Source organism: Cephus cinctus, unplaced genomic scaffold (genome assembly GCF_000341935.2).
Source record: "Cephus cinctus unplaced genomic scaffold, Ccin1 Ccin1_scaffold0076, whole genome shotgun sequence".
Classification (NCBI taxonomy): Eukaryota; Metazoa; Arthropoda; class Insecta; order Hymenoptera; family Cephidae; genus Cephus; species Cephus cinctus.
In genome coordinates this window covers 74,794-85,650 of record NW_014332817.1, presented here as the reverse complement: position 1 = coordinate 85,650, position 10,857 = coordinate 74,794, and the positions used below count along the sequence as shown (strand labels likewise).

The 10,857-nt window shown below is 42.6% G+C and overlaps 1 long non-coding RNA gene across 1 annotated transcript; it reads right to left on the bottom strand.

Annotated features, from left to right (window-relative positions):
- Nucleotides 1-3,811: 3,811 nt before the first annotated feature.
- On the bottom strand, nucleotides 3,812-8,836 carry LOC112494766. The gene is made up of 3 exons (XR_003060531.1): nucleotides 6,562-8,836; nucleotides 6,342-6,454; nucleotides 3,812-6,015 (listed from the first exon to the last, which is right to left on the bottom strand). It is a non-coding gene; the product is annotated as an uncharacterized LOC112494766 (long non-coding RNA).
- Nucleotides 8,837-10,857: the final 2,021 nt, after the last annotated feature.

The following is a 10,857-nucleotide window of genomic DNA, read 5'->3' as shown; positions in this document are numbered from 1 at the left end:
GGGGGGGGGGGGAGTAAGGGGGACTGGCTAAACCTGAAATGGAGGTCAGCCGAGGAATTCTCTTTGTTTCCTGGTGTATTTCGCAGGACTTTGAGTTTGCCGCGACTTGGCTTACACAACGGAATCCTTCCGTGAAGTATCTAGGAGTACCCCGAATTCTGATGAAGAAGGGTCAAGTTAATGGCTCGATGATTTTTAATAGTTCTATTGAAAATATAACAATTTCAATTGTCATAAATTGCACGATACGTTGATTCATTGGATACGAAAACTTTTGACTAATTAAAATATCCACCGCGATACTACAGGTTCCAAACTGTAATGACCGATTGAGTCGTACCGGCTACTTTCGTGTAATTCTTGAAGTACGGTCGGCCATTTGCATATAATAAATAAAAAATTGAATTCCTCTTGCCTGTAACATTTAACAAATCCTCGTATCTTACACGCTCAGCGTTACGGTCTTACGGCGCCAACAGAAAATGTATTAAGCTCTCACGATAATTCCAATTCGTTTCACATCCAAGAGATGGCAGCACTGCGTTCAGTCATACGTCTCAATGCAGGTTCGGACGCGCAAGAACAAAGTTTCATAGAAACTCGCCAATTTCTAATATTAATACTCCAAAATTATGATTGCGTATAAAAACGAAAATTGACAATATTTCTTTACATAACGTCCAACAAATCTAATAAAAAATTTATACACAAAGTCGTCGTAAGCACGTAAACAGTCATATGCAATTTTGACTGTTTTATTTTAACAAAATTTTACTCTAAAACCACGTCCAGTAATCGTGACGTGATATACGATTGTTATTATATAAAGTAGCATATCACATTCTCACATACCAGACGTAACAGATGTGCTCAATCGCATGTGCAATAATCGTTAAGTTGCGCTAACGAACCGAGACGATACTTGACTCTTGCGAAAAGCCCGTCCATCAGGCTCTTTGTTATAAAGAAAGATGCTCCTTCCGATAAATATCGAGCATTTAATAATTGCAATTAGGCCTCGCAACGGGCACGCGTCCTTGGACGTCTCCGAGAATAACGTCGCTTGGCAATAAATCATATTTATTTTCCTAGAGTAACACCGGCTCTTATCGACGAACAGGAAGATTACGTTCGGCACTTTTGTTAGAAATATCTTCGTTTTTTTTTTTTTTTTCCAATTTTTCCAAAGCTACTCGCTCACTTTCTCAAGCGATATATATATATATACATATTCCTTCTAGATATTTATTATTCATGAGAACTGATTGCTGACCGATAATGTATACACTGTTTACGATAATTAAGTATTTTTCCATAAAGGACTCGCGGCGGCGTCTCTCACGTAAATATTGCACTGCACTCTTTTTACCTTCAGGAATATCCTAACGAGACTCCTTACCTTTAAGCAACGTACCAATGTAATCGCAAGCTTTACGAGCACCCTGACCATTATATATGTCGCCATGATGAATTTTGAACTGTCATGAATATTCACAGTCTCGACTTTACGTACCTCGGGCGTCGCTTACTGCTTACTTACGATAATTCGAACGAACGTGGCTATCGGTACTATTAATTCTATTATATTAAACGAACGATCCGGGCAAAAGACAAAAGGCTCGTGTCTGTTCCTGGTTTATGGCGATCGTTTTACATGAATTAACATTTCCTTTTTATTTTTCATTCTTTCTCGCAAATATCAATGAAACACGGTTATTAGTTTATCACGTATAAAAATTGTGGTCCGTTAATGTATAATACGTATAGTTCGTGTATCGTAATATCCTATACAGAGAAATTGATGATCTTAGTTGTCCTGAAGACTTTCAAGTGACTACTATATATATATATATATATATACAGTACAGTCCTTATCACTTCCCACGATGCTTCCTTATTTCTCAGTGGCTCTCATTACGTCTTATCCCTTTTTTCCTTTCTCTTGTCCACTAGTTTCCTTACCGACTGTACCTGGCTCCTTACGTGGCTTAAAACGGAAACTTTTTGGCTTGAAAATTGGACGTTTCGCTTTTCACCTCAATTCACCATGACGAGCCGGTAGGTATGTGTTTTATAATTAAATTAAATTTACTTGCGTCGCCCCCAATTTCCCATCAGCCGTGGAAAATAACTTGCGCCATCTTAGCCCCATGAATATTTAACGCCCGGGCAAATCGTGGCTGTTGAATAATTTTTTGATCGACGGTACGTAAAGTTTTGTTCACGTGCAACGTACGCCACACGAGGTACTCCGTTGAGACTATTAACCTTTGAGTTTGAATTTTTCTTTTGTTGGTAGTATCTTATTTTTCTTTTTTTTTTTTTCTTCTACAAATCTCACGGGCCCCTCTCGAAATCGATGCCCACTTACGCCCACGTGATTTTGACAGACCCGAAAGAACAATGGACCGTGATGATTCGTATGGGCCGGACAATCACCTTGTACCCAATTGGGTTGGTCCGTGCGCGGGGTATCTCGCAACGATCCTCGTTCGGAACTAATGGCAAATGTCAATACGAAGACGAGACAATAATAGACGAAGGTAATTTTAATGGGGCTGTAACGAGTGGGTGGCGACAGCAAGAAACGGTAAGGCGAAATCGTTAGCTCGATTGGCTCTGACGATGCTGGTACTAACGAGACTTGTAAAATGTGAAAATTTACTGTGTAGCTCTCGTGCCTACGTTCGCACTGTTTACCCAAGGCACATTGAATATGCTGTCCTCGCAGTCAAAGCCGGAGCGGAGCATTTTTTTCGTTTTCCTTTTTTCGATGCCGTTTGCTCTTTTTTTTTCCTATTATTTTGCATCACGAAATCCTTGAATTTTCATTTCATCTTGTTTCTCGACTTTTCCTACCTCCGAATCCTACCGACGGCTTCGATAGACGAAGCGTCCACGTGCATCGAGTGTCTTACGTACCGTGTAGGCACGTCGGATGCAGTCAACGCGTTGGGAGTATAGGGGTGTCCCGTCCATAGAGCTAATACGGATAGAGCAGACAAGCCATAGGCTGCTCCGCAAGTGGAAGTGTCCGTTCGCTCATAATGAGAAAGAAAGAGATAGCTGAACCCCTTTAGCTATCCGTCTTTGCACCCTGATTTGCATCTATCTCTCTCTTCGCCGCTGCCGCGTCGAGAGCTGGCTTGTCTGCTCTGTCCGTATTAACTCTATGGTCCCGTCCCAAACAGGACACCTGAAGTTGCCGCGAACGAAAACGAGTTTCCCCATCGTTATCGCGGCCGAAATCCAGCGATATCGTCGGGCTGTCAAATATTTCGACATTTTGACGTGTCTCACGTAAATTGACACTGACTCGAAAATCAAGGGCTGGACTTTCCAAAGTGATCGGATCTGCCGGATGACCTATCCTTCTATATGGTATCCGGTAAGATTACTGATGAGCTTCAATATGCGTTCAATTAGTTTTACACCTGCAACGATAACCTATCGATGCTCTTCGCTTGTCTCTTTTCGCTTTATGGTTTAGCAGAGAAAACGAAAGATACGTCATATCTATATCGTCCGTAGAACGTGATCAAAAAAGTTCCAGCCCTCTCCCCACTTGCTACGTGGAAGTTACAGCACCTTTTGGAAATCCTCCATCCGCCGAGACTGAGAATCAGGAAAAAATGGCCCAGGATTGAAAGACGAGTATAATATATATATATATATATATATTTTTTTTTAAAGCATACAGACAACTGTCGCAACGGTCGCATTAAGTATTCATGAAAAACAGTATTGGAATGACAGTCAAATCAAGAAGTGTCGAATCTATCGACGAGTTTCCTACGTACGTTTAATGTATGTGAGATTTGAATACGTCTGACGTTACTACAATGGCGGGACGTCTAGCGTCGTCAGGGCCGTAACGGCAGGTGGGCTTTTTGTGGGTTTCGACAAGGCCATAGTTCGAGGCGGAATAACCAAAGCGCGTCAATCCTATTATTCGCATAATCCTCGTGCATGCGTTACAAAGCCACCTGGTGTCTCGTATTATTATGAATTAACATCGCGCGACTCGTGTGTCTCGTCACGCGTCGAGACACTCGATCTTCCAGTACATCGATGAAGCATTCCCAAAAGAAGCCTGGCACGACCCAGCAAGCGTTAATTTAAAATCGGGTATACGAAAGTCGACCTTTCTTGCATTAACGAAATATTTGACCTCGAATAGATAAGCGCTACCGACAGGACGACGCAATCGTTGAACCCATAGAGAAATATGTTAATCCCACGAGACATGCGATGATCGATGAAAATAATGTCGATACGCGAGTCCTCCTTAAATTTTGACATATCCGATTGCACGTATTTAATACAATCTTAGGTCAAAGGTCAACCCTAGTAGTAAGAACATTAGACGCCCTAAGGCCGTCAAAGTCGCCAGGACGTTATTGGTGAATATAACGAATTTTCAAAAATCTACGAAACAGCGAATTTACAGTGTCGGTAAATACCGAGAGGACTTTGATATTCTGGTATTTTTAATATATAAAAAAAAAAAAATTTTTTTTTTTTTCATTCGTATAAATAATGAAATTGCACTGGCGGTTTCATGCATATGTATGAACCGTGTGTATGTAATACGTATACGTAATGGCTCCCGTGGAAATCGCTAATGCTCGGCTGGACTGGTAAGAGGCACAGTAATAACAGTCGGCGATCGGTACGATCGACACTTCTCATTACGCCAAACGTTTAACGGATAATTCTCGACTAATGCCGGAGTCATTAGTAATCGCGATGGATAGTGTTTCCACGTGTGCTTATATTATAATAGCTTGTATCGGCTCTCGCGTGTGCATACGTAGCGTGCAATTTTCTATTGGTGGATATATGCGTGGCCCAAGACTATTTGCAAGAAAGTCGTTCGTTCCTGGCGAACGGATCGGTGACGTATATCGGTGTAGAATTTTAAACTGGTTAAAACGAAAAATGAATTACGGGGAAAATGTGTTTGTTGATTGCAGAGCAGAATTGCGCAACTTCATGAGACCCGATTCGTGGGACGCGTGGGTGGGACGCGGTAGGTGTCCATTACGAAATGCCTGCTCGCTCGCACGGGCCCTTTGCTTCCCTTTGCCATTGTGAAATCCCCGTTGGGCTTTCTTGCTTGTAAACAGCATCGTACGCGGATATGGTAATTGTGTCATTGGGTCAATGATTCGTCAAGCGGACATTTCTTTCCTTCTTACGTGCCTCGAGTGATTCTCAGCTTTAAATTTGTCAAGCTTTCAATACTCGCGGTAACTTGGATACCCGTGACAGCGTGGTTACGTCATTCGAAATATTCTTTGTATTCCTAATGAAAAAAAAATTTATCATTCTTATTTTAAGGTTTAAATACGTTAAATTGCCTTTTGAAATTTATACGTACTTTTTGAAGCTTCTGTAGTCCGATAGAGTCATCGAGAACAAGACGGCTAATTACTAAACATTTACGCATATTGTCTCGATTATGTTCGTATATATATATATATACTGTGGTAACTTAGCAACCGCGTTATTAACAGGTACAACTTTTTACAGTGGCTTCTTGTCGATAAGAAAAACAACGAAGTCACTCGTACCTCGCTCGTAAAACGTCCAATTAAAAAACACGTTCGGGATTTAACGTTTGAAAAATGAGAAGAGAATTTTGAGTATCGTATAAAAAAAAAATTGTTGTTTTATTATCGCAAAAATTTCATTACGACCCACCTCTGCGATAAACGATACCCTCGTTCGTCAGGATTTCCATAAATATCTTTGAAAGCAGCCATAGATCGTCCCGTACAATCGCATCGGTCTCCAACGTTACCTATGGGTCAAGGTACGTCGTTTCCATTGTCTAGCCTGGTACAGTACGCGCATAATTAACATCTATTTATCCAGATAGTACAGAGGCGATAGCGCTAGTTGACTTCACTGCCACGGCGGGTACGTTGATATATGTCGGCGCAGTGTTTTACGATACGGTCTACCACGTGAGATACGCGAATGTCGTCCAATGGTTGATCTCGATATAATCTGCAAGGATGAAAAAAAAAACCACACAGCATACGTTTCAATTAAGCGAGCGATTGTTAATGAAATATTTGAAAAATTGAATAAAAAAATTTTTAGGCGGGACACAAAGCAATTTATCAAAAATACGTATGAAGTCACGCTTAGCGCTGACCTTTATGGTGGAATGTTAATTTAATGGGAAAAAAAAAAAAAAAAACCATCTCTCGACTCTGTTGCCTCGGCGCAAGGATAACCGTGGGACATTAATAACGGTTATCGAAAGTGCACGGCAACAAATCAAACCGAGAGATCTAATTTGTTATGGAATAAGTGGATAGATAACTCACCGACGGAATGGAAAGGACCCGGCCCATAGTCAGCCGTGTTTATATATGTCCAATAAGAAGCGACGTACACGTTATGCCGTGACACCTGCGGGGATCGTTGCTGAGCTTGCTTCCTGGAAAGAGAGGAATGTTTTTAAAGATTTTCAAGATTCGGTTACAGTCCAGTTTACATACGGGAGATGACTAATGGCTGCTGAGACGGCAAAACCAAGTCTTTTACCTTTATGCATCGTTCAGGTGACGCAAGGGACTCGTCGTGCTGACGTATTGCTTTCTTCTCTTAGCTATGCAGGTCGGATATGGAGCACGGGACGTTGTTTAATGTTCGTGAAGAAATTGGAGGGTGGTTCGGCTCCTTAAGTTACGTTAATGGTGCCGTCGCGGAGATCCATGAGAAAACTGAGATAGCGCCCACGCTGGACCACACAAGATTTTCTACGACGGTGGCTTCGGCTTTGAAAATTGCTAATGCGATTATAATTCTCTCTGCCGAGAGCGATCGTGGCAGTGTAGATACTTCGGTCGTTAGTACGGATGCTGGATGGACCTGTGTGGTACACGTGGTCGTCGCTTTTCAGACATTAATGGTATCGTTAGACAGACACGGATATAGATGCTGTCACAGTGACGTCGTGCGTGATTTCGGGCATATTGCAAAAAATTATTCACCGTATATGTATACACAGTGCCAAAATTTATGGAGGATAAATTCAGTAGGATTTTCAGTAGTGTCGAAAGAATTGCGTGCGATATGAGAATCGGCAATAAAAAATTAAATTGTCTGTCAGCTGAATTTTTGGCAACGTGTAAAATAATGGGAATTGACAGTGAGGTCACTGACCTCGTGAAAGAGGTTGTTAAACTTTGACATTACGTACATTAGAATTAGAGTACAACGAACGTAGACCCGCGGTAAATTTGATTAATATAAAATCAGATCGGTTGTCGAATAAGGGTCGGGTGCAGGTAAGAAAAGTTAACTGGGTTCAACCGTAGCGGCGACCCTCGTGTTAATAAGATTTTACGTTAAGAGAAGGTCTGGTTTTGGAAAGTCTTGAAAAAGGGGTTTTAAAATATCCGTGGCTACGTGACGGATTAGGTGTGGATATATTTAAGCATTGGTTAGGGTTGGGGTTTTGATTAATGTACTGGAGGAGGCTGAAGGTTTTCACTGCCGTGTACCCGAGTCTGAGTCGGGAGTCAAAAGCGCGTCCTCTTGATGGGAAGCACGTGTCGCTGGGTAGGGAGCTGCGAGTCTTAACGAATCCACAAAGTTCTGTCACTCGGCGTCTTATCGGTCTGTTATTCCAGTACGAGACAATGTATTTCTGTCCAGAGTGCACAGCGCACGAGAAGTATCGCGCGCTTCGAATGCCGGTATTTCCTGTACACTCCTTGGCGTATGCTAATGTATGTACACGATTCGCGGAGACCGTACTATGTACTCTCTGTCTGCCTCGAGTGGGTGTATACCGTAGCGCAGCACAATAACACGACGCGTGGCTGGAATACATTTTGCTACCGGACCGACGGGTTATGAAATCGAGTTCGGAGAGTCCGCCATTACTTGGCTGAGCCATGCTGCTTACTGACTGACGCAGGTCTGGACGCGTCGAGGGTGTGCGAGAAATTGGGCTGTTTCTTCTTGAAAACGCATAACGCGCTGCGAGAGACGGGTGGTTGGAAAGTACGAGGGAGGACAATGGAAATTGGCGTTGTTGAAAGTATAATAATTAATAAGACGTAATTCTTCTTCGGACTTACCAGGTAACTGACAAAATAAAACATCACGAAATTTACGTTCTCGCGACTCGCAATTGCGATTTAGAATAATTCTCTGTGTTTATATTAAAGCTGTTTAAAGACTTGTATTATTTCTTTACTTTTATCTTAGTTCGTCGCGTCGACGACAGAGCGCGCCTCGATCGCCATAATAAACCGGCGAAATTTGAAGCAGACACAACACTGCTCAGTTGACGTTTTATACCATCCATGTAAAATACAGTCTAACCCCAATTTTAAGGTTTCTAATCTCTAACCATTGTCCCCTTCCTGCCGAGTTTACCAGTACGACTTACGGTTTTTCCCCCACTCAAGTAACACCAGACTCAACGGTTAGTGCAGCGCGCGCCGCCATGCCGGATTCCTGTCTTCGGGCGCTTGCTTTCCACTCGGTGCGTTCCTTGCTCGAAGTTTCGACTACCTTACGTGCATAATTCACTGTAATTCGCAAGAGTAAGAGTCCAGTGCGGTTAGTTAATGTATCATTATGTGTCAAGTCACTCGAGTGTCCCTGATACGTGTCGTGGCGTATCTGTCAATGTAAAAATTTCTCGTAAAGATTCACGAGCCAAAGTGACGGCACTGGCAACGCTTCCAGCGGCAGTTTTGACAGTTACCATTCCTGGATTTGTTTGACTTTCGGCTTGGCTGTACGACTGTCGTTCGTCAAGGTCACGCCTGTGCGCGCGCTCCTCGATGCTCCTCTTTCGTACAGCTTGACTCTGCTAACAGCTGTTTTCCGGCATTGGATACTAAGGTACTGGCTACACCTTCGCGTAATGACTACAGTCGATACCTTATCGATGAAAATAATGAACTGATACGAAGGAAATTTTCGATCCTCGACAAATCGAAGTGAAAGATACTTTTTCTCAATAAACATTATGATCTGTGTTATGTGAAATTAAACGAACCATCGCACCGTGACAGTGAAATTGAACGGAAGGAAAGATCAGTAATTAGAATTTCGAAAATGCGTACTACGGTTCCACCACAAGGATTCAAACCGTTTCGACGTAGCGTCACGGCGCCCCATGTCGGGACTACCATTGATTACAGGAATAAACTGGTGAGCATATAATTTTCAGTATAAATAGAATTTTTTTTCCTTTCAACGAACCCAATGACATTATATCGAAATTATCAGTGATCATTTTCAATATCTTGCTTACAGTGATGCGAATGATATCCCATATGCCATCCTCGTCATTGCTCTTGGTAGTTGATCAGGTATGAACTGTCGGAGGTCGTTGAGCCCCCCCAAGATATTTTTAGACTCATCCTGAACTGCTTTTCACCTCGAGGAACTTCTACCTGGTCGATCCGATTCAAAGATGTCTCTTGAAGGTTCTTTGTGTTCCCAGCGGGATTCTATCTTGAAAATGCTCTTTGTAACCCTAAGCCATTTGAATATAGAATACGTGCTTTATAGAAACGAAAGAAATCGTAGCTGAAGTCGGACATTTTTTCTTACGCCTGCATCTCTTAATCGCCTTCAGATCGTCTTGCAAGATCAGCGAGACAGGATCCAAATTTCCTAATTCAATCCTGCCAACTGGTTCCCTCGCTCTATTATCAAGGTACATATCCGTCTTGTATTATGCAATCCCGACAACGCTAAAAATTTTTATTTTCTTTATCTACTGATCGAACCTGTCGAACGGCCCGATAATGGCAGATCGCTTCTAAGAAATGTTTGCCTCGTCGTTCTGCTCAAATATTGGAGATGAATTATCGACGTTCTCCGATAGCAACGATTACCGGATAAGACCCGTCAGGCGTCCCTGTGCGAGTTTACGTAGACCCATAGGCGGGTACGCAACAGGACGAAGGAAATAAAAGAAGAGACAGAAAATGGTATAAAAATAAAATTCCTCCGAGCACCCAACATTTATATTGTCTACGATCATCGATCATGGATCATCGACGATCGCCTTTGACTTTTCCGACTTAACGATCCACCCACGCGTCAGCCTTGGCCAACTGCCGCGACGTTCTTTTTTTTCACTCTCAGCGACACGACGGCGCACCTGAGAATCGCGCTGCGCTGCATTACCGCGCATGCGCACGCAACTTTTACACTCCGCACCAGTACCCTATCCGAACAAGCGTCGATGGGGTTACGCATAATTTACGCGTTATGCCCTAATTACCACCCGTCAATGCTCCGTACACGCGTCTCTGTCTAATTATTATTCCGTCCTATCAGACGCTATCCACTTGGAAACTCGCCAGAAGCAAGAGTCCTGCTCTCTGAGAACCGTTCGAAAAATTTATCGAAATTTTCATATTTTCGCAAAAACAGATTTTCACCTGTACACCGGTACACTATATACGCTCTGATACGTATAAGCTGTATTTTTCATTATAAATAACCTTGCACAGGATTATCGGTGACCAGTCCACCTAATCTCTTCGCAAGGACGGCGTTATGCTTTTCTAACTGTTCCCGTAGGTATACTAATATTTCCTTCCTCTATTTTGCTTCGCTCTCGAATCGGTACTCTGTCCTGAGATAGGACGCGAGATAAGCACGCACCATATCGAGGTCATGTCAATTGCCCTAGGACAGATTGAACGTATGGATGGAGCATAAGGCAAGACAATGCTCTTACGTGTATGCATACATATAGGTATAGTCGGGCGTCATCCCGGTAATGCTCGAGCATCCCTGTAGATCAACTTCACGGAACGTTGACTAGGAGCTATTTCTATCGTTCAAGGATGCTGCAGA